Below are 19,447 nucleotides of genomic sequence, written 5' to 3' on the forward strand. Positions count from 1 at the left end.
GACTATGACCACGCCCGCTTTTTCGATATCGAAAATTACCAAAAACGAAAAAAATTCCATAATTCTATACCAGATACGAAAAAAGGGATGAAACATGGTATTTGGATTGGTTTATTGACGCAAAATATAACTTTAGAAAAAAACTTTGTAAAATGGGTGTGACACCTACCATATTAAGTAGAATGAAATCAAAAAGTTCTGCAGGGCGAAATAAAAAACCCTTGAAATCTTGGCAGGAATACTGTTCGTGGTATTATATATAAATAAATTAGCGGTATCCAACAGATGATGTTCTGGGTCACACTGGTCCACATTTCGGTCGATATCTGGAAAACGCCTTCACATATACAACTACCACCACTCCCTTTTAAAAGCCTCATTAATACCTTTAATTTGATACCCATATCGTACAAACACATTCTAGATTCACCCCTGGTCCACCTTTATGGCGATATCTCGAAAAGGCGTCCACCTATAGAACTAAGCCCCACGCCTTTTTCAAATACTCATTAACAACTTTCGTTTGATATCCATATTGTACAAACGCATTCTAGAGTCACCCCTGGTCCACCTTTATACCGATATCTCGAAAAGGCGACCACTTATACAACTACCACCACTCCCTTTTAAAACCCTCATTAATACCTTTAGTTTGATACCCATATCGTACAAACATATTCTAGAGTCATCCCTGGTCCACCTTTATGGCAATATCTCGAAAAGGCGACCACCTTTAGAACTAAGGCCCACTCCCTTTTAAAATACTCATTAACACTTTTCATTTGATACCCATATCGTACAAACATATGCTAGAGTCACCCCTGGTCCACCTTTATGGCGATATCTCGAAAAAGCGACCACCTATAGAACTAAGGCCCACTCCCTTTTAAAAAGACTCATTAACACCTTTCGTTTGATACCCATATTGTACAAACAAAGTCTAGAGTCACCCCTGATCCACCTTTATGGCGATATCTCGAAAAGGCGACCACCTATACAACTACCACCACTTCCTTTTGAAACCCTCATTAATACCTTTAATTTGATACCCATATCGTACAAACGTATTCTAGAGTCACCCCTGGTCCACCTTTATGGCGATATCTTGAAAAGGCGTCCACCTATAGAACTAAGCCCCACGCCCTTTTAAAATACTCATTAACACCTTTCGGTTGATACCCATATCGTACAAACACATTCTAGATTCACCCCTGGTCCACCTTTATGGCGATATCTCGAAAAGGCGTCCACCTATAGAACTAAGCCCCACGCCCTTTTCAAATACTCATTAACACCTTTCGTTTGATACCCATATCGTACAAACACATTCTAGATTCACCCCTGGTCCACCTTTATGGCGATATCTCGAAAAGGCGTCCACCTATAGAACTAAGCCCCACTCCCTTTTCAAATACTCATTAACACCTTTCGTTTGATACCCATATCGTACAAACACATTCTAGATTCACCCCTGGTCCACCTTTATGGCGATATCTCGAAAAGGCGTCGACCTATAGAACTAAACCCACGCCCTTTTGAAATACTCATTAACGCCTTTCGTTTGATACCCATATCGTACAAACACATTCTAGATTCACCCCTGGTCCACCTTTATGGCGATATCTCGAAAAGGCGTCCACCTATAGAACTAAGCCCCACGCCCTTTTCAAATACTCATTAACACCTTTCGTTTGATACCCATATTGTACAAACGTATTCTAGAGTCACCCCTGGTCCACCTTTATGGCGATATCTCGAAAAGACGTCCACCTATAGAACTAAGCCCCACGCCCTTTTCAAATACTCATTAACACCTTTCGTTTGATACCCATATTGTACAAACGTATTCTAGAGTCACCCCTGGTCCACCTTTATGGCGATATCTCGAAAAGGCGTCCACCTATAGAACTAAGCCCCACGCCCTTTTAAAATACTCATTAACACCTTTCGTTTGATACCCATATTGTACAAACGCATTCTAGAGTCACGCCTGGTCCACCTTTACGCCGATATCTCGAAAACGCAGCCACCTATACAACTACCACCCCTCCCTTTTAAAACCCTTATTAATACCTTTAATTTGATACCCAAATCGTACAAACACATTCTAGATTCACCCCTGGTCCACCTTTATGGCGATATCTCGAAAAGGCGTCCACCTATAGAACTAAGCCCCACGCCCTTTTCAAATACTCATTAACACCTTTCGTTTGATACCCATATTGTACAAACGCATTCTAGAGTCACCCCTGGTCCACCTTTATACCGATATCTCGAAAAGGCGACCACTTATACAACTACCACCACTCCCTTTTAAAACCCTCATTAATACCTTTAGTTTGATACCCATATCGTACAAACATGTTCTAGAGTCAACCCTGGTCCACCTTTATGGCGATATCTCGAAAAAGCGACCACCTATAGAACTAAGGCCCACTCCCTTTTAAAAAGACTCATTAACACCTTTCGTTTGATACCCATATTGTACAAACAAAGTCTAGAGTCACCCCTGGTCCACCTTTATGGCGATATCTCGAAAAGGCGACCACCTATACAACTACCACCACTTCCTTTTGAAACCCTCATTAATACCTTTAATTTGATACCCATATCGTACAAACACATTCGAGAGTCACCCATGTTCCACCTTTATGGCGATATCTCGAAAAGGCGTCCACCTATAGAACTAAGGCCCACTCCCTTTTAAAATACTCATTAACACCTTTCGTTTGATACCCATATTGTACAAACGCATTCTAGAGTCACCCCTGGTCCACCTTTATACCGATATCTCGAAAAGGCGACCACCTAGACAACTACCACCACTCCCTTTTAAAACCCTCATTAATACCTTTAGTTTGATACCCATATCGTACAAACATATTCTAGAGTCATCCCTGGTCTACCTTTATGGCAATATCTCGAAAAGGCGTTCACCTATTCAACTACCACAACTCCCTTTTAAAAATACTTATTAACACCTTTCGTTTGATACCCATATTGTACAAACAAAGTCTAGAGTCACCCCTGGTCCACCTTTATGGCGATATCTCGAAAAGGCAACCACCTATACAACTACCACCACTTCCTTTTGAAACCCTCATTAATACCTTTAGTTTGATACCCATATCGTACAAACACATTCTAGATTCACCCCTGGTCCACCTTTATGGCGATATCTCGAAAAGGCGTCGACCTATAGAACTAAACCCACGCCCTTTTGAAATACTCATTAACGCCTTTCGTTTGATACCCATATCGTACAAACACATTCTAGATTCACCCCTGGTCCACCTTTATGGCGATATCTCGAAAAGGCGTCCACCTATAGAACTAAGCCCCACGCCCTTTTCAAATACTCATTAACACCTTTCGTTTGATACCCATATTGTACAAACGTATTCTAGAGTCACCCCTGGTCCACCTTTATACCGATATCTCGAAAAGGCGACCACCTAGACAACTACCACCACTCCCTTTTAAAACCCTCATTAATACCTTTAGTTTGATACCCATATCGTACAAACATATTCTAGAGTCATCCCTGGTCTACCTTTATGGCAATATCTCGAAAAGGCGTTCACCTATTCAACTACCACAACTCCCTTTTAAAAATACTTATTAACACCTTTCGTTTGATACCCATATTGTACAAACAAAGTCTAGAGTCACCCCTGGTCCACCTTTATGGCAATATCTCGAAAAGGCGACCACCTTTAGAACTAAGGCCCACTCCCTTTTAAAATACTCATTAACACTTTTCATTTGATACCCATATCGTACAAACATATGCTAGAGTCACCCCTGGTCCACCTTTATGGCGATATCTCGAAAAAGCGACCACCTATAGAACTAAGGCCCACTCCCTTTTAAAATACTCATTAACACCTTTCGTTTGATACCCATATTGTACAAACGCATTCTAGAGTCACCCCTGGTCCACCTTTATACCGATATCTCGAAAAGGCGTTCACCTATACAACTACCACCACTCCCTTTTAAAACCCTCATTAATACCTTTAGTTTGATACCCATATCGTACTAACATATTCTAGAGTCACCCCTGGTCCACCTTTACTCCGATATCTCGAAAAGGCAGCCACCTATACAACTACCACCACTCCCTTTTAAAACCCTCATTAATACCTTTAATTTGATACCCATATTGTACAAACACATTCTAGAGTCACCCCTGGTCCACCTTTATGGCGATATCTCGAAAAGGCGACCACCTATACAACTACCACCACTTCCTTTTGAAACCCTCATTAATACCTTTAATTTGATACCCATATCGTACAAACACATTCGAGAGTCACCCATGGTCCACCTTTGTGGCGATATCTCGAAAAGACGTCCACCTATAGAACTAAGCCCCACGCCCTTTTCAAATACTCATTAACGCCTTTCGTTTGATACCCATATTGTACAAACGTATTCTAGAGTCACCCCTGGTCCACCTTTATGGCGATATCTCGAAAAGGCGTCCACCTATAGAACTAAGCCCCACGCCCTTTTAAAATACTCATTAACAACTTTCGTTTGATACCCATATCGTACAAACACATTCTAGATTCACCCCTGGTCCACCTTTATGGCGATATCTCGAAAAGGCGTCCACCTATAGAACTAAGCCCCACGCCCTTTTCAAATACTCATTAGCACCTTTCGTTTGATACCCATATCGTACAAACACATTCTAGATTCACCCCTGGTCCACCTTTATGGCGATATCTCGAAAAGGCGTCCACCTATAGAACTAAGCCCCACGCCCTTTTCAAATACTCATTAACACCTTTCGTTTGATACCCATATTGTACAAACGTATTCTAGAGTCACCCCTGGTCCACCTTTATGGCGATATCTCGAAAAGGCGTCCACCTATAGAACTAAGCCCCACGCCCTTTTAAAATTCTCATTAACACCTTTCGTTTGATACCCATATCGTACAAACACATTCTAGATTCACCCCTGGTCCACCTTTATGGCGATATCTCGAAAAGGCGTCCACCTATAGAACTAAGCCCCACGCCCTTTTCAAATACTCATTAACACCTTTCGTTTGATACCCATATCGTACAAACACATTCTAGATTCACCCCTGGTCCACCTTTATGGCGATATCTCGAAAAGGCGTCCACCTATAGAACTAAGCCCCACGCCCTTTTCAAATACTCATTAACACCTTTCGTTTGATACCCATATCGTACAAACACATTCTAGATTCACCCCTGGTCCACCTTTATGGCGATATCTCGAAAAGGCGTCGACCTATAGAACTAAACCCACGCTCTTTTGAAATACTCATTAACACCTTTCGTTTGATACCCATATCGTACAAACACATTCTAGATTCACCCCTGGTCCACCTTTATGGCGATATCTCGAAAAGGCGTCCACCTATAGAACTAAGCCCCACGCCCTTTTCAAATACTCATTAACACCTTTCGTTTGATACCCATATTGTACAAACGTATTCTAGAGTCACCCCTGGTCCACCTTTATGGCGATATCTCGAAAAGGCGTCCACCTATAGAACTAAGCCCCACGCCCTTTTAAAATACTCATTAACACCTTTCGTTTGATACCCATATTGTACAAACGCATTCTAGAGTCACGCCTGGTCCACCTTTACGCCGATATCTCGAAAACGCAGCCACCTATACAACTACCACCCCTCCCCTTTAAAACCCTTATTAATACCTTTAATTTGATACCCAAATCGTACAAACACATTCTAGAGTCACCCCTGGTCCACCTTTATGGCGATATCTCGAAAAGGTGTCCACCTATAGAACTAAGACCCCCGCCCTTTTAAAATACTCATTAACACCTTTCGTTTGAGACCCATATTGTACAAACGCTTTCTAGAGTCACCCTTGGTCCACCTTTATGCCAATATCTCGAAAAGGCGACCACCTATACAACTACCACCACTCCCTTTTAAAACCCTCATTAATACCTTTAATTTGATACCCATATTGTACAAACACATTCTAGAGTCACCCCTGGTCCACCTTAATGGCGATATCTCGAAAAGGCGTCGAGCTATAGAACTAAATACCACGCCCTTTTGAAATACTTATTAACACCTTTCGTTTGATATCCATATTGTACAAACGCATTCTAGAGTCACCCCTGGTCCACCTCTATGGCGATATCTCGAAAAGGCGTCCACCTATAGACATAAGGCCCACTCCCTTTTAAAATGTTCATTAACCTCTTTCATTTGATACCCATATCGTACAAACAAATTCTAGAGTCAACTCTGATCCACCTTTATGGCGAGATCCCTAAATGGGGTCCACCTATAGAACTATGGCCCACTCCCTCATAAAATACTCTTTAGTATCTTTCATTTGATACACATGTCATACAAACACATTCCAGGATTACCCTCGGTTCATTTTCCTACATGGTTATTTTCCCTTATGTTGTCACCATAGCTCTCAACTGAGTATGTAATGTTCGGTTACACCCGAACTTAACCTTCCTTACTTGTTATTTTAAGAAATTGAAATGTATTAAATTTGTTTCCTGTGGAGGAAAGGAATGGATTACCATGTACCTGTAATGGGGATTTGGCTGTAAAGTAATCATTACTATCCGTTGTGGTGTGATGATAACGTGCTATGCCTTCCACACCGAAGGTCTTTGGTTCAACTCCCTGGCAAAGTAACATCAAAAATTTAGAAAAAGGGTTTTTGAATTAGAATCACGTTTTTCTAGGCGTAGTCGCCCCTAGGCAGTGATTATTCAAACACTCCGTGTGTATTTCTGCCATGAAAAGCCTCTCATGGAAAATGCATCTGCCTTGCAGATGGCGTTCGGGGTCGGCATAAAACATGTAGGTCCCCTCCCGCCAGTTTGTAGGGAAAATTAAAGAATAAGCACCCCGCAATTTGGAAGAGAAACTCGGCCTAAATCTCTCCGGAGGTAAATCGCGCCAAACAATTATTTTATTTTATTTTATGGTACTAAACGGGCAATGGGACTCATGTGGCATTAGCACTAATTGGATTTATCGACACACAAACCAACCATCCGTCATTGGTATTTCCAAATAGTTGTTTTATTTCCAAATTTTAATTCGCAGAGAATATGAATGGTGCATTGTTTCAAGTTCGTTTCTTCAGTCATTTGTTTAAAACAAGTATTTACGTTTGCCTTGCCAATTTAATATTTACCGCCACTAACAAATACTTGGAAATTTACCTGCAACAATGAATCGAAAAGAAATGCCTTCCTCATAAAACTGCATACATACATACAATACCTATATGCACTTTTATTCTCTTCAAAACTCATACAACTAGAGATACACAAATTTTATACACATTTCAGGTATTATAAACAACGCCATGACATGGTCCCACATGCTTTTGTGGGTAATTTTATCATCCATACTGCGCAGTGCGCATGCTTTCGCACACTATGTTTTGACACAAGCGAATATGCATAATCAAAACAAAAATACCAATAATCAAGGCATATAAAAAATACTTGCAAACACCCGGCAAAAAATTTCCCAAAACAATTGGGCATTTCTGCCCATGATTGGTGTAAACTCGAACTTATTTCCCCTCACTAAGCAACATTTTGTCTTAAGGGTATGTTTGATGTTCAGTCTTTTGGTATAGTTTGTGTTGCAATAAGTTCTATATGTGATATAGTACATATTTTTTGAGTTAGAAATTTTTTTTAATTTACATAGAGTGAAAAACACTACAACTACACTTTACCAATTACAATTTTGGTCACTAAACTAAAAAGATAGTATGCAAACAGTCCGCTAAAAACTTGTTTAACCACTTTGTAGAACGCTGGAGAGCATAACCCGTGAATTGTTTGGAAATATGTTCCGCTAGAATTACTTGACTTTCGCAAAGAGCTTTTGCGCCTTTTGTGGTTGCAGGATGATGGAAATCGGTTAGATTGATGCTCAACGACCGAACTGAAAAGCCTCATTAGAAAACAGGGCCTATGTTATAAAATAACTCCGTCCTGTTGGCAAATACTAGCAGCTGTATATGATCTGTGTTACATGCTGCTTTAAGATCTGATAGCTGTGCCACTATTAATAGCGCTCTTAGCCTGGAAAGCGCAGGGTACGACCACAAAAAGTGCTCGATCCTTTCTTCCTCCAACCGCAAATTTATAAATCTGCTACCACTGACTAGGCCTAATTTAAAAAGTATGTGACGCCGGAAGGCAGTATCCAGCCATAATGCCTATCATGTCCCTACAGTTTCAATTATAACGGTATCTTTGTTATTCTAAGGTTGTTAGACCTGTACATGGTTTCCGATACCTACCTGCTTGGTCGATCATGTGCAACTCTCGCCTTCTTTTTATCTCATCCTCCTTTTTATTTTCATCTATTCCCATATGCCCAGAGAATCAATATAGATGTACTTTTCTCCCTATCTGCACGCTTTCCGGGGATTGATTACACTCTAACACACTTTTAGATATGTTCCTTAATTGAAGGTTGGCTGTCAATGTAAAGATTGACCCGGCTGCAGTTTAAGCTATTTCCCTTCCCTTCCCCTTCCCGTATTTCTACTGCTTTATGCATGGCTGTAACTTACGGCTGAAAAACACTACAGTTACCTGGCAGATTTTAGGATCATTTTATTTCTGGATCAGCACGCATACCGGCTTCAATTGACATTTGCGTTTTCATCAACACAGGGTGACAATATGGTTGATGGTGAATATTTTGTAGAACAAATCGCAACAATTTATTTTATTTATTTATTTATTTGAACATATTTGTACAAATAAGACTATGTCTTTTAGATAGTACATCAATCAGATCTTACAACTACATATTACATATAAAAAGGAGTTTTCTTGAAGAATAAAAGGTAAAGAAGATAATAACATTTAAAAAAGAAAATCTATTAATTTTTATTTGTATATTGTGTGAAAGGAGCATCCTTGACCCATTAGTTGAATAATCAATGATAGAATTATATAATTTAAAGTAAGTTGATAGAATTATATAATTAAGATAAGTTATGGATTAAGGAAGGATATTACTGCTAGTTTGAAACATCTGGCTTTTCTGATTGCTTTCGTCTTGGAGGGTAGTGGGTTCCAAAGACGGATTGTACTGACAAAGAACATTCTGAAGGATGTCACGTACTTAAAGTTAGGGATGAATAGATTCAGAGTCCGAGTAGACTGACACAAAGTTAGTTTATTAAATAAGTAAGGCGGATATTGAAAATGTAGTAGTTTGTGTAAGAAACATAAATTTCTCATTTTTAGGAAAGTACAAACGTCACTTCCGAGAATTTGGGCAGCGTACGAAGATATATGGTCAAATTTCCTCTTAGAAAATACGAACCGAGCAGTATTGTTTATGGCTAGCTGCAATTTATTAAGCGACAGCGAGTCAAGGCTACCATAAATAAGTTCTCCATAAGAAATGTGAGGTATTATAAGAGCTTTGTCTAGCTTCATTTTAGCGTCTCGCGGTAATAAATAGGCAGTTCTGTATAAGTTACGAAGGATATTATAGATTTTACCAACCACAAAGTTGATATGGTCAGTGCAGGTCAGATCTATTGTGAATACACGAAAACTAGCCAAGCAGCTGACTTTAGTTTCCACTATTCCCTTGTACTTAACTGAGACGCGAATTCACATTGGTGGAAAATAAAGTTTGGTTAACATATAGAAAAGTGACTAACGGAAGATGGTAAAAAAAACCATGTATTAGCTGTGTTTTTTTTACATCTATACACATATACCCTTAAACTTTATATGGACTGCTAAGCGTTAAACTTTATCTACATTTCTGAAATTGCTGCGCTGAAAATTAGTACTGCTAAATTTCAATACGCGTTATACTCAGAAGCAACTGAAATATGTGTCTATGTTTCACCTCTACACCCTGCGCTGTAGCTAGTTATTTAACCACTGCCGCTAGATGGGTCTCCTAAGCATTATCTAAGCGAGGATAAGCGTTTTTTTACGCGTAAACGTAAACGTATACGCGTGTAAAAAACAACAGCTATTATTTCAAAAAGTTAGCGTCATTCGGGCTTAAAATCCCGAAAATCCGAGATTAACATCACTAAACCCTACGAACTCTCGAACATGCATGAACTCAACTCAAATTGGTCGCATGTTGCAACAAATTTACCCTTTAAGTGTTGGCGTGTCAGCACAAAAGCAGTAGATCTACTACACTTTCATAACATGTACAAGCAGGGTCTAGCAAGCATCGCTGGTGTTCATGATTTCAGTTAGCGTTTGGATTTGTATGAAAGTGGAAGGCTGCGAGTCGTTCATTTTAATCGCACGTTTAGGGAGTCTGTGAGCGTTTGTCAGATTGTTTGCATGTGTGTGGAAGTGTGATAGAGTCACACAATCACACCAACAACCCTCAGACGGTGTATCTATTACACCAACAACAGCAATCACAACAAAAATAAGAACAACACACCGAAGCGACGAATACAAATAGCAAATCAAGCGAAACCGGTTCCGGTGCTACGCGTTTGTTTGGTGAATTGTGTGCGTGCGCGCGATACACAAACACATATATGTACTTGGTTTATAAATTTGGAAGGTGATTTTAATTTAATGAAAATTGTTAATTTATTTGATTCAATGATATTTGTGTGGAAAAAATTAACGTGATAAGAAATAAGTGAAAAATGTGTTTCTAAGTAGAGAATTAAATGGGCTATTCGAAAAATGTGAATAAATTTATAATGAAATTGAAAAGTTTCGAAATAAAAAATAGTGAATGCTATTGTGTGGTGCTGTGTGTGTAGTTTACAGGAAGCCACCCCCATGGATTAGTGGCTTCTTTGTAACTGCATACTGCGCCCCGCATTTAAAAGCAAATTAAAAATGTGTATATAACGGAAAACATCAAATAAAAGGATATAGTTTAGCAGAGATACGCAGAAAATTCTAAAAAAAGGTGGGTTTTTGTGAAAAAAACTGTTTATCTTTAGTCATAATGCCCAATTTTCCAATTTTTACCAGTTGTAGCGTCCACGCCAGCCTTCGTATAAAAAAAATAAAAGTATCTTTTTCAAAATTTTAACTTGTTACAATAGTGTTTGCAAGCTAAATTTTGGAAAAATCTTGATATTTTCTGCGACTAGCCACAGCATTCCGGAGTTCCTTCACTGAAGTTTCAGCTATCGATTTTTCGCTTCACTTTTTTCTGCCAATTTTTCCATGCGACAGTCAGCAAGCAGCACCAAGTTTCCGCAGCAAGCGCCCTTGTTTTCCTAATGACCCCATACGTCCCGAACGTCTCTAGCACCATTACCACAGAAAAAATACATACATACATCTAGGCGCATAAAAGGGTGTGTACTTGCTTGTGTGCTGTGTGAAGCGAAAAATAAATATTTAGCTGCTGTCGAATTTTTTTGGGTGCGGTGTTTTCAAGCGCTACAAAAGCAGAGAAATGTCAGGTTTTCATATTTGGAAGTACTCCGAAACGGAAATTCATTTAATTCGCTGTCATTTTCCGGTTGCATTTGTATCTTTTGAGATATTTTTCATTTAGAAAATTACATTTGAAAAATGTGCTTTTAATTTTGTAGATTTGCATTTAGCACAAATTATAGTTTTTTCCTTTGTTGTATTTAGCAATTTATTGCGCATGTCATGCACATACATACGTACATGTGCAACTATGGGAAACTGTCAAATTGCAACTGTCAAAATCTGTACTGAGTACGAATTGGTTGATATATACATTAGCTATCCTTGTTTTGCACTTTAAAAATGTTGCAATTTTCAATTTGCCACAATTTCGCTGCATAAACTAGTGCGTCTATTTTGTTGATGTTAGGTACATTGTAAATAAATTTAGGTTACGAACTAAATTTGATTGTTCTCCTGAAATTAACAAGTAATACATAGTAGATAGAAACTTTGGGTGTGACAGAAGCTCAAACGTATATTTTAACTTTCTGAACCTGTTCAACGGTTTTCTGAATGTGTTCCCCTCGGCCATGAAAAGCTTCTCAGCGAAAATTCATATATCTTTCGGATTTGGCATATAACATGTAGGTCCATTTTCTAGTAAAAACTTGGAGTAACACGCTACAAATCATATGAGAAGCTCGCCTAAAGCTCCTCAGAGGTATATCGCGTAAATTTTTTATTATTATTATTACTTAATTCAAGGAGACCTAAAATAGTATGTGTTTATCTCACCCCCAGGAGCTATCGATACTCCCAGTAAATGTCATAGGATCGCATAATCAGCAGCTCATACCACCACCATTGACATACAATCTTCATACCTTCCTCCGCCACTCTTCAATTCGTTGACATCTTTTCATTCCAATCCCCGCCGAATTCAGACAGCCTTGGTTCGATTGCAAAATGAAATCAGCAAATTGGAAGAGAATTTCGGCCATAATCTCTTCAGAGGCAAATCTTGTCAAATGCCTTTATCTTTAAATGATATAAATTAAGTTTGAAAATCAAATCTCAAACGACCGGCTTAGATTATAGACCGTAAATGGCCATACGTCAAGCAAACGTTACATCGTTACGTTACCTAACGGTGAACGAGAACGAGGCTTATGGTGATTTCATTTCAAGAAAAAATGGAAATCACCATAAGTATTTGCTGTTATCACACAGACATAAATTTGAAACAGAGGAGGACTTTGTCTATTCGGATGTCACCGTTGATAGCAAAAGCAATGCCAGCTTATAAATTCAACAAAGAATCCTTCTTACACACAAGTGCTGCTTTGAACTTTGTGGAAAAATGGGAAATAAAGTCCTCTATAAACGAACAAAAATCACCCTGGCAAAGTTGACGTATCCATCCATATCCATATAAAACAGCTGATTCAACCAACCTTATGGAAATCAATGTAATTGGTCAATGGTGCCATACCATAACTCCCTAGGCATAACCATACCATAGCCACCCAATTGGTTTTTGGTTTTTCGCCATATCCATAACCTAAAAATATTTGAGTTGGTGAATTGATTAACTTTTTGTATATTTTATTTATATTTTGGATACGTTTTGCCTTAAGAGACTTAAGGCTTGGTTTCCTCGAAAAGCGGTGCCGCTTTATTACGACCGCTAAAGAACACCCGGTATACTCACTGTTTTCAGCGGCAACGCTTTGTAGGAAACTATGAACACTTACGGCAGACGATCCACAAAATTTTATTTTACATTTTTCCTTTTTTTTTAGTTTTTCTTCTTATTTTTTAACTGCACATACAAAAATAAAACATCTACAAAAAAATTTAAATTCAAAAATATTGTTTATTTTATAAATAGTACCTAGGCGACCGAGCTTTGCTCGGCAACGTTTCGTTGTGCTGGCAACATTTCTTTTTTTTTATTTCGAATAGGTGGCAACCTTGAATGGCAACCCTACTCAAAAATGTCCCTATTGTAATGCGAAGTGAAATACCTTTCGTTTGATACCCATATCGGCATATCTCATGCAATTTTTTTTTATTTCGAATAGGTGGCATCCTTAAATGACAACCCTACTCCAAAATGTCCCTATTGCAATGCGGAGTGAAATACCTTTCGTTTGATACCCATATCGGCATATCTTATTAAATTTTTTTCATTTTGAATAGGTGGCAACCCCAAATGGCAACCCTACTCAAAAATATCCCTATTGTAATGCGGAATGAAATACCTTTCGTTTGATATCCATATCGGCATATCCCATGCAATTTTTTTTTTAATTTCGAGTATGTGGCAACCCTAAATTGCAACCCTACTCAAAAATGTCCTTATTGTAATGCGGGGTGAAATGCCTTTCGTTTGATACCCATATCGGCATATCTCATGCAATTTTTTTTTATTTCGAAAAGATGGCAACCTTAAATGACAACCCTACTCAAAAATGTCCCTATTGTAATGCGGAGTGAAATACCTTTCGTTTGATACCCATTTCGGCATATCTTATGCATTTTTTTTTTAATTTCGAATAGGTGGCAACCCCAAATGGCACCTCTACTCAAAAATGTCCCTATTGAAATGCGGAGTGAAATACCTTTCGTTTGATACCCATATCGGCATATCCCATGTAATTTTTTTTGGAATAGGTGGCAACCCTAAATGGCAACCCTACTCAAAAATGTCCCTATTGTAATGCGGAGTGAAATACCTTTTGTTTGATACCGATATCGGCTTATCTCAATTTTTTTTAATTTCGAATAGTGGGCAACCTTGTGAAACATTCTGAGTGGCAACACCTAGGTAGAAAGTCTTAGAAGGTGATACATTATCTCTGTGCCAAATTTCATTTAAATCGGTTGAGCCGTTCCCGAGATCGTTCGGCTATATTGCTCGTTTAAAGTTATAAGATTTGACAAAATGTTCACCGCTTTGACAAAAGCGGTGGCAAAAAACGGTGATGAATGAGTTCCTTCCGTCACGTTTTTAGGTTAAGGCACCAATAACTTGATGCCAATTGATATGTATAAGGAAAAATATGGTTATGACTATGTCAACTTTGCCAGGCCCTTTAAACGGTGCGATGCATTCCACAACAAAAGCTGACGGCTGAAATAACCTATGCGGTAAATGCCAACTCATGAATGAATGAATGGGTGTCAATATAAATCTATATAACGTTCTACTGAGATCATCGTGTCCATGCCCTTAGTTAGATTTTTAGCCACCTCTGAGGGATGTGATCCTCCAGACTCTAGCATGATTTATTATTTTTAATTCTCCAGTTGTTCTGCAGCTATTAAATCTTAGCATTTCATGTGCGAAGACCATTTATATTAGGGTGGGGTGTGAGGGGGCGAAATAGTCGGTATGGGCCCAAAAAAATGTATTGTACTAGTTCTCATTCCTAAAGTAGAAACGACCAAGGGTTATCCCGACTTATATTCTAGCGTCGGCTGGTTATTTCAAGTTATCATTCTTCTATTATAATTTCTTTCAGTGTATTCATTCTATCACTCACCACCATCACATTTTCCTTTCAACATATACACATATATGTATATAAATATTTAACACCCAGCAAGCACGTTGAGCAATGCTTCGCGACTTCGTTTTCGAGGCACGTACAAAAGTTGAAGGTCTCCACAACAAGGATGCGACTCGCTTCTGGCCAGTGAGCAAAAATGTAAATGAGTTGCGCATATGCTTACGAAGGCATTATAGTTTTCCCGTTATTCAGGCCGCTATCTAGCACTGCTCTATTAAGATTTGCACGCTAAAGGGCCAATTAAACTTCCTTAACCCTAACGCCATAGTCGTAGCCATACCCATATCCATAACCATCTCCAATGTGATCGATTAATGGTGCCTTAACCTAAAAATCCTGAAAATTTCATAAAAATGAAGAAAACGCAAAAAATTACAAACATATACGACAAAAAAGAAGTATCTTAGTCAAAACGTATCCAAAACAATAAATAAAATCAAAAAGTTAATAAATTCTCCAACTCAAATATTTTTTTAGGTTATGGATATGGCGAAAAACCAAAAACCAATTGGTTGGCTATGGTATGGTTATGGCGTTGGCGTTATGGTAGGGCACTATTAATCGATTACATCGATATACATAAGGTTGGTTCGATCAGCTGTTTTATCTGGTTATGGATAAGTCACCATTAATTGGCTTAACACTTTCTCCACGCTGTCGTGAATCTCTTTCAGTAAAAGCTCGACGCAGGATACTCATCTCTTTTCTAGCTGCAACGTATTCGAAATCGCCTGCGTTGAGATGAATGCTATCGTTTCGTTTTCGATTCGCTTAGGCTTCAATATGTTGGCTGGGATAGATGGTATATATATATTTTTTAATAGTTGGAGGAGTTAGTCCTCTTGTTTTATGCTAGCACCATTCACACTTTGTCCCTGCTTTTGGTGCCGTTTGAGAATACATATAGTGAAGAAAAGAGGCATACAAAACAACAACAACAACACAATACGTGAGTTCGCAGTATAATCCTCAACCTTACTTGTATACATATGTATGTACGCACATTTTGGAAAAATATTATTTCACTGCGTTATTGTAGTAGTGATTCTCATTATCCTTACACGATACTAACTCTCACCAGGTTAGTTACGTTGAGCTGCCAGGCAGATGGATCGACATCAGCGGCAAAGCAAAGCAAGTGCCGATGATACCATTGCCATTTTATGGATATTCCTTTTTCATACAGCTATACATATATACCAGAGCACCAAACCACAAAGCGATAGGCTTCGGTTTAGTGGGTCGAACGAATTAAGAAATCTTTTACTGATATGAGTGTACCTGTAAGCCCCCGAATCGAATCAGTTGAAAAGGTTCAATCGTTTTATACTACTTAATTGATACCAAAACATTATGAAAATATATCTTCTTCTGAATGATACCAGCTGCTCATCGATTGTTACATCTTGTGAAGGGTTATAAAGTTTGGGCGACAAGTCAACCCACTGATTCCGCAGTTCACGTATCGGTGCAAACTTGTCTACCATTGTCCGTTGGCTCCGAGTGTCTCTATTGTCGAACCTTATCACTCTTGAAATGACTTTGAACCTTTTCAATGGCATAATTGCTCCAAATATGGGTCTTCCCCTTTCAGGGTGCCATAAACTTTCGGTACTTGCATTATTTAACCGATACACTCCAGCTAACAAAAGTAAACAAATAAATGCGAACATTTCAATCTCGTCGATGCCGGTCCAATCATCACCGAAAATATGTTTTCCTTCAATGTTTGTGAATCTCAAAATAGTGCTCATCACAGGAGTTGGGAAGAATAGTTGAAAGCTTAACATCTCTTCCTCAGTAATTCTTGAAAAGGCGTAACGAGTAACACCTGGAATTGTATTGATAACATTTTCCATGGGAGCTGTTCCATATCTATTGTTATAAGGCACCTTTGAGTATCTTATTTGTCTATTTTTTGAAACGAAGTCCTCAGTGAAACTATTTTCGTTATTACTTTGACTATCACTTTCACTATCTGACGACTCAGCGTATTCAATGTTATCTTCACTTTCTGAACAAGATTCCTCTTCGTCTGATACTTCATTCAATAGGACCTCTATTTCACTATCTTTTATTTTCTTTGAAGCCATTTTTCTTAGCGTTCAAATTTGTTCGCGTTACTCTTTCCATGTTTATTTTACTACTGTATCAGTATTGCAAGCAAACATTTTTAGTTCACTCACAAACCAATAATCTGGGGATTCCCCGATATAAAAACACAAATGCAATAAAAGGAAGCAAGACAAACATATGTCTATAAGCGTTTATTTTGAATTTATAGACGTTAGAAAAGCGGAAGTTCGCCAAAAAGATTATTGAGCAAAACAAAAATAATAGTGCGTTTACAATGGGTCAAACTTGACCCGAAGACCCTATTTGTAAAAAATTTTATATCAATAAAAGTAGTAAATATATGAGTTCAAAATCATTGGTATATTTGTGGCTTCTAAAATGAATAAAAGTCATAAAATATGAAAAACTATATCCTCAAACTATTCCGGAAAAAACGATTTTCTTGGGGTTAACTCCTAATAATCGTCGCGAACACAATTTCTTTAAATCATTTGTGGCTCCACACACAAAGGCGACTTACGGTTGCTATTAATGGTCTATTAATACTCATGACTTTCGTGGCACACGGCACATCCAGTTCTTTCGAGCTACTAATTCCCGATGATTAAGAGCTACAATTCCCGATGTGCGAACAGTAGCAATCCCGACCACGATTCGCTACGACGCCTCCTGACCCTCACACCATATGCCAGCACAGAAGCTATAGGACTGCGACTTCGAACTCATATGTACCTTCGTCGACGTCACTTTCCTAGAAGCTCTAGGTTTAGCTCCCAAGACTTTCTAACGGATGTTTTTGTCGCGCTATGCTGTCGAGCTACACCAGAGAAAGACCTTGAAACGTTAGGGATTGACTATTCGCCCAAGGATGCCGCCCTCGAAATTATAAGCATTATAATTAACTTTACAAGGACCCTGGATAAAACTTTTAAAATGTAGACCAAAATTTGCAGACGTTTGTGTTGACAATATTGATTTCAATATTCCTCTTTAAATCAAAACGATATTTTAGAATGGATGACCGCGTAGCTTCAGTTTTCAGACTAGTTCGACTGTCCACTATGTTAGGGTAGTAGCACACATTAGCTCGCCTGTCTTGGGAAAGCTTTTGCTTCACCACTTTGAGTGTTTTTGAGAAGGACAAAGCCTCACCTAGTAAATATATGTGCCCACGTATTCACATTTGTAAAAGGAGCCGTAACGCGTAGGTGATATTTAAACTTGGTTGATAAGCTATAAACAATGTGATTCACTCCAAGGGACTAGTTTTGGATAGGAAATGTCAAACCGGGTGTTAAAGGATGAAGTGTGAAAATCAAAATTAACATTTCAGAAGCTATTGTATAGTTTCGCAAATAAACAACAGGTATTTAAATGTAAGCCCAAGTGATTTTTCAAACCCTTCTCATACGTACATATATCTTCAACTTAAGTATGAGGTAAGAATCATTTCAAAGGAGTTTTTATTCCCCTAGAACCTACTAAAGGATTTTGCATCACTGATTTCGCTTATTCCTTCAGCCAATCACAATGTAAATTTTTATTAAAAATCGGCACCTTTTTCGGGTAATTAGCTTTTTTTAACAACTTGAGGACAATTTGCAAACATGTTCGCCTTGGTCATTTTATTTGAATTCATTGTTAATTATTAATTTTTTGTAAAAAAAAAAATGCAAAGTGAGCATATAATTTATTATAAAACTTTTCTTTTAGTGTTTTGTTTTAATAACTTGGTGAATTGGGTGATGCAAAGTCCGTGTTAAGCTGACATCTTGAACAGTTAGAAAGAGTTAATTTTCGCAATTACTTTCTTATAACTAGCAGTGATGCGCATTTCGACCTGAACAATAAATGGTATAAACAGTCCTAAACGAGTAGAAAATACAGAAAAGCGCAGGACGCCGCCGCGCCGATATTTTCGACATTCGGCGGTGGCGTGCGAAAAACGACTAAAATCGGCGGCGGCGGCGGCGTTTATCGGCGGCGTATATCTCTACTTCACATAGTATAACAAAAATTGTACCGGACCAAACTTTTTTCAAGTGGTTTCCGGTAGTTCAAATCATACCCCGAATAAAGTTGCGATTCGGCTCAAATCCGGTTTGCGGCCCTATATTACTTACTTACTTAATTGGCGCTTAACCGTCTAAACGGTTATGGCCGTCCAACAAGGCGCGCCAGTCGCTCCTTCGCTCCGCCAACCGGCGCCAATTGGTCACACCAAGGGAGTTTAAATCGTTTTCCACCTGGTCCTTCCAACGGAGTGGGGGCCGCCCTCTACCTCTGCTTCCATAGGCGGGTTCCGATAGAAACACTTTCCTGGCCGGAGCATCATCTTTCATTCGCATAACATGGCCTAGCCAGCGCAGCCGCTGCGTTTTAATTCGCTG

The 19,447-nt window shown here is 38.7% G+C and overlaps 1 protein-coding gene across 43 annotated transcripts in view; it reads left to right on the forward strand.

Moving 5' to 3' along the window:
- The first annotated feature begins 10,288 nt into the window (after positions 1–10,288).
- Dscam1 (Down syndrome cell adhesion molecule 1) overlaps positions 10,289–19,447 on the forward strand; it is a 274,746-nt gene continuing 265,587 nt past the window's right edge. For 42 of the 43 annotated variants that reach the window (XM_067771930.1, XM_067771929.1, XM_067771923.1 and 39 more), the window contains exon 1: positions 10,289–10,585. The gene's annotated coding sequence lies outside the window, so the exon portion shown is untranslated. The remainder of the gene's footprint in view (positions 10,586–19,447) is intronic. The other variant, XM_067771899.1, reaches the window with a different exon arrangement.

The sequence above is a fragment of the Eurosta solidaginis genome, chromosome 3, assembly GCF_040869045.1.
Source record: "Eurosta solidaginis isolate ZX-2024a chromosome 3, ASM4086904v1, whole genome shotgun sequence".
Taxonomy (NCBI): domain Eukaryota; kingdom Metazoa; phylum Arthropoda; class Insecta; order Diptera; family Tephritidae; genus Eurosta; species Eurosta solidaginis.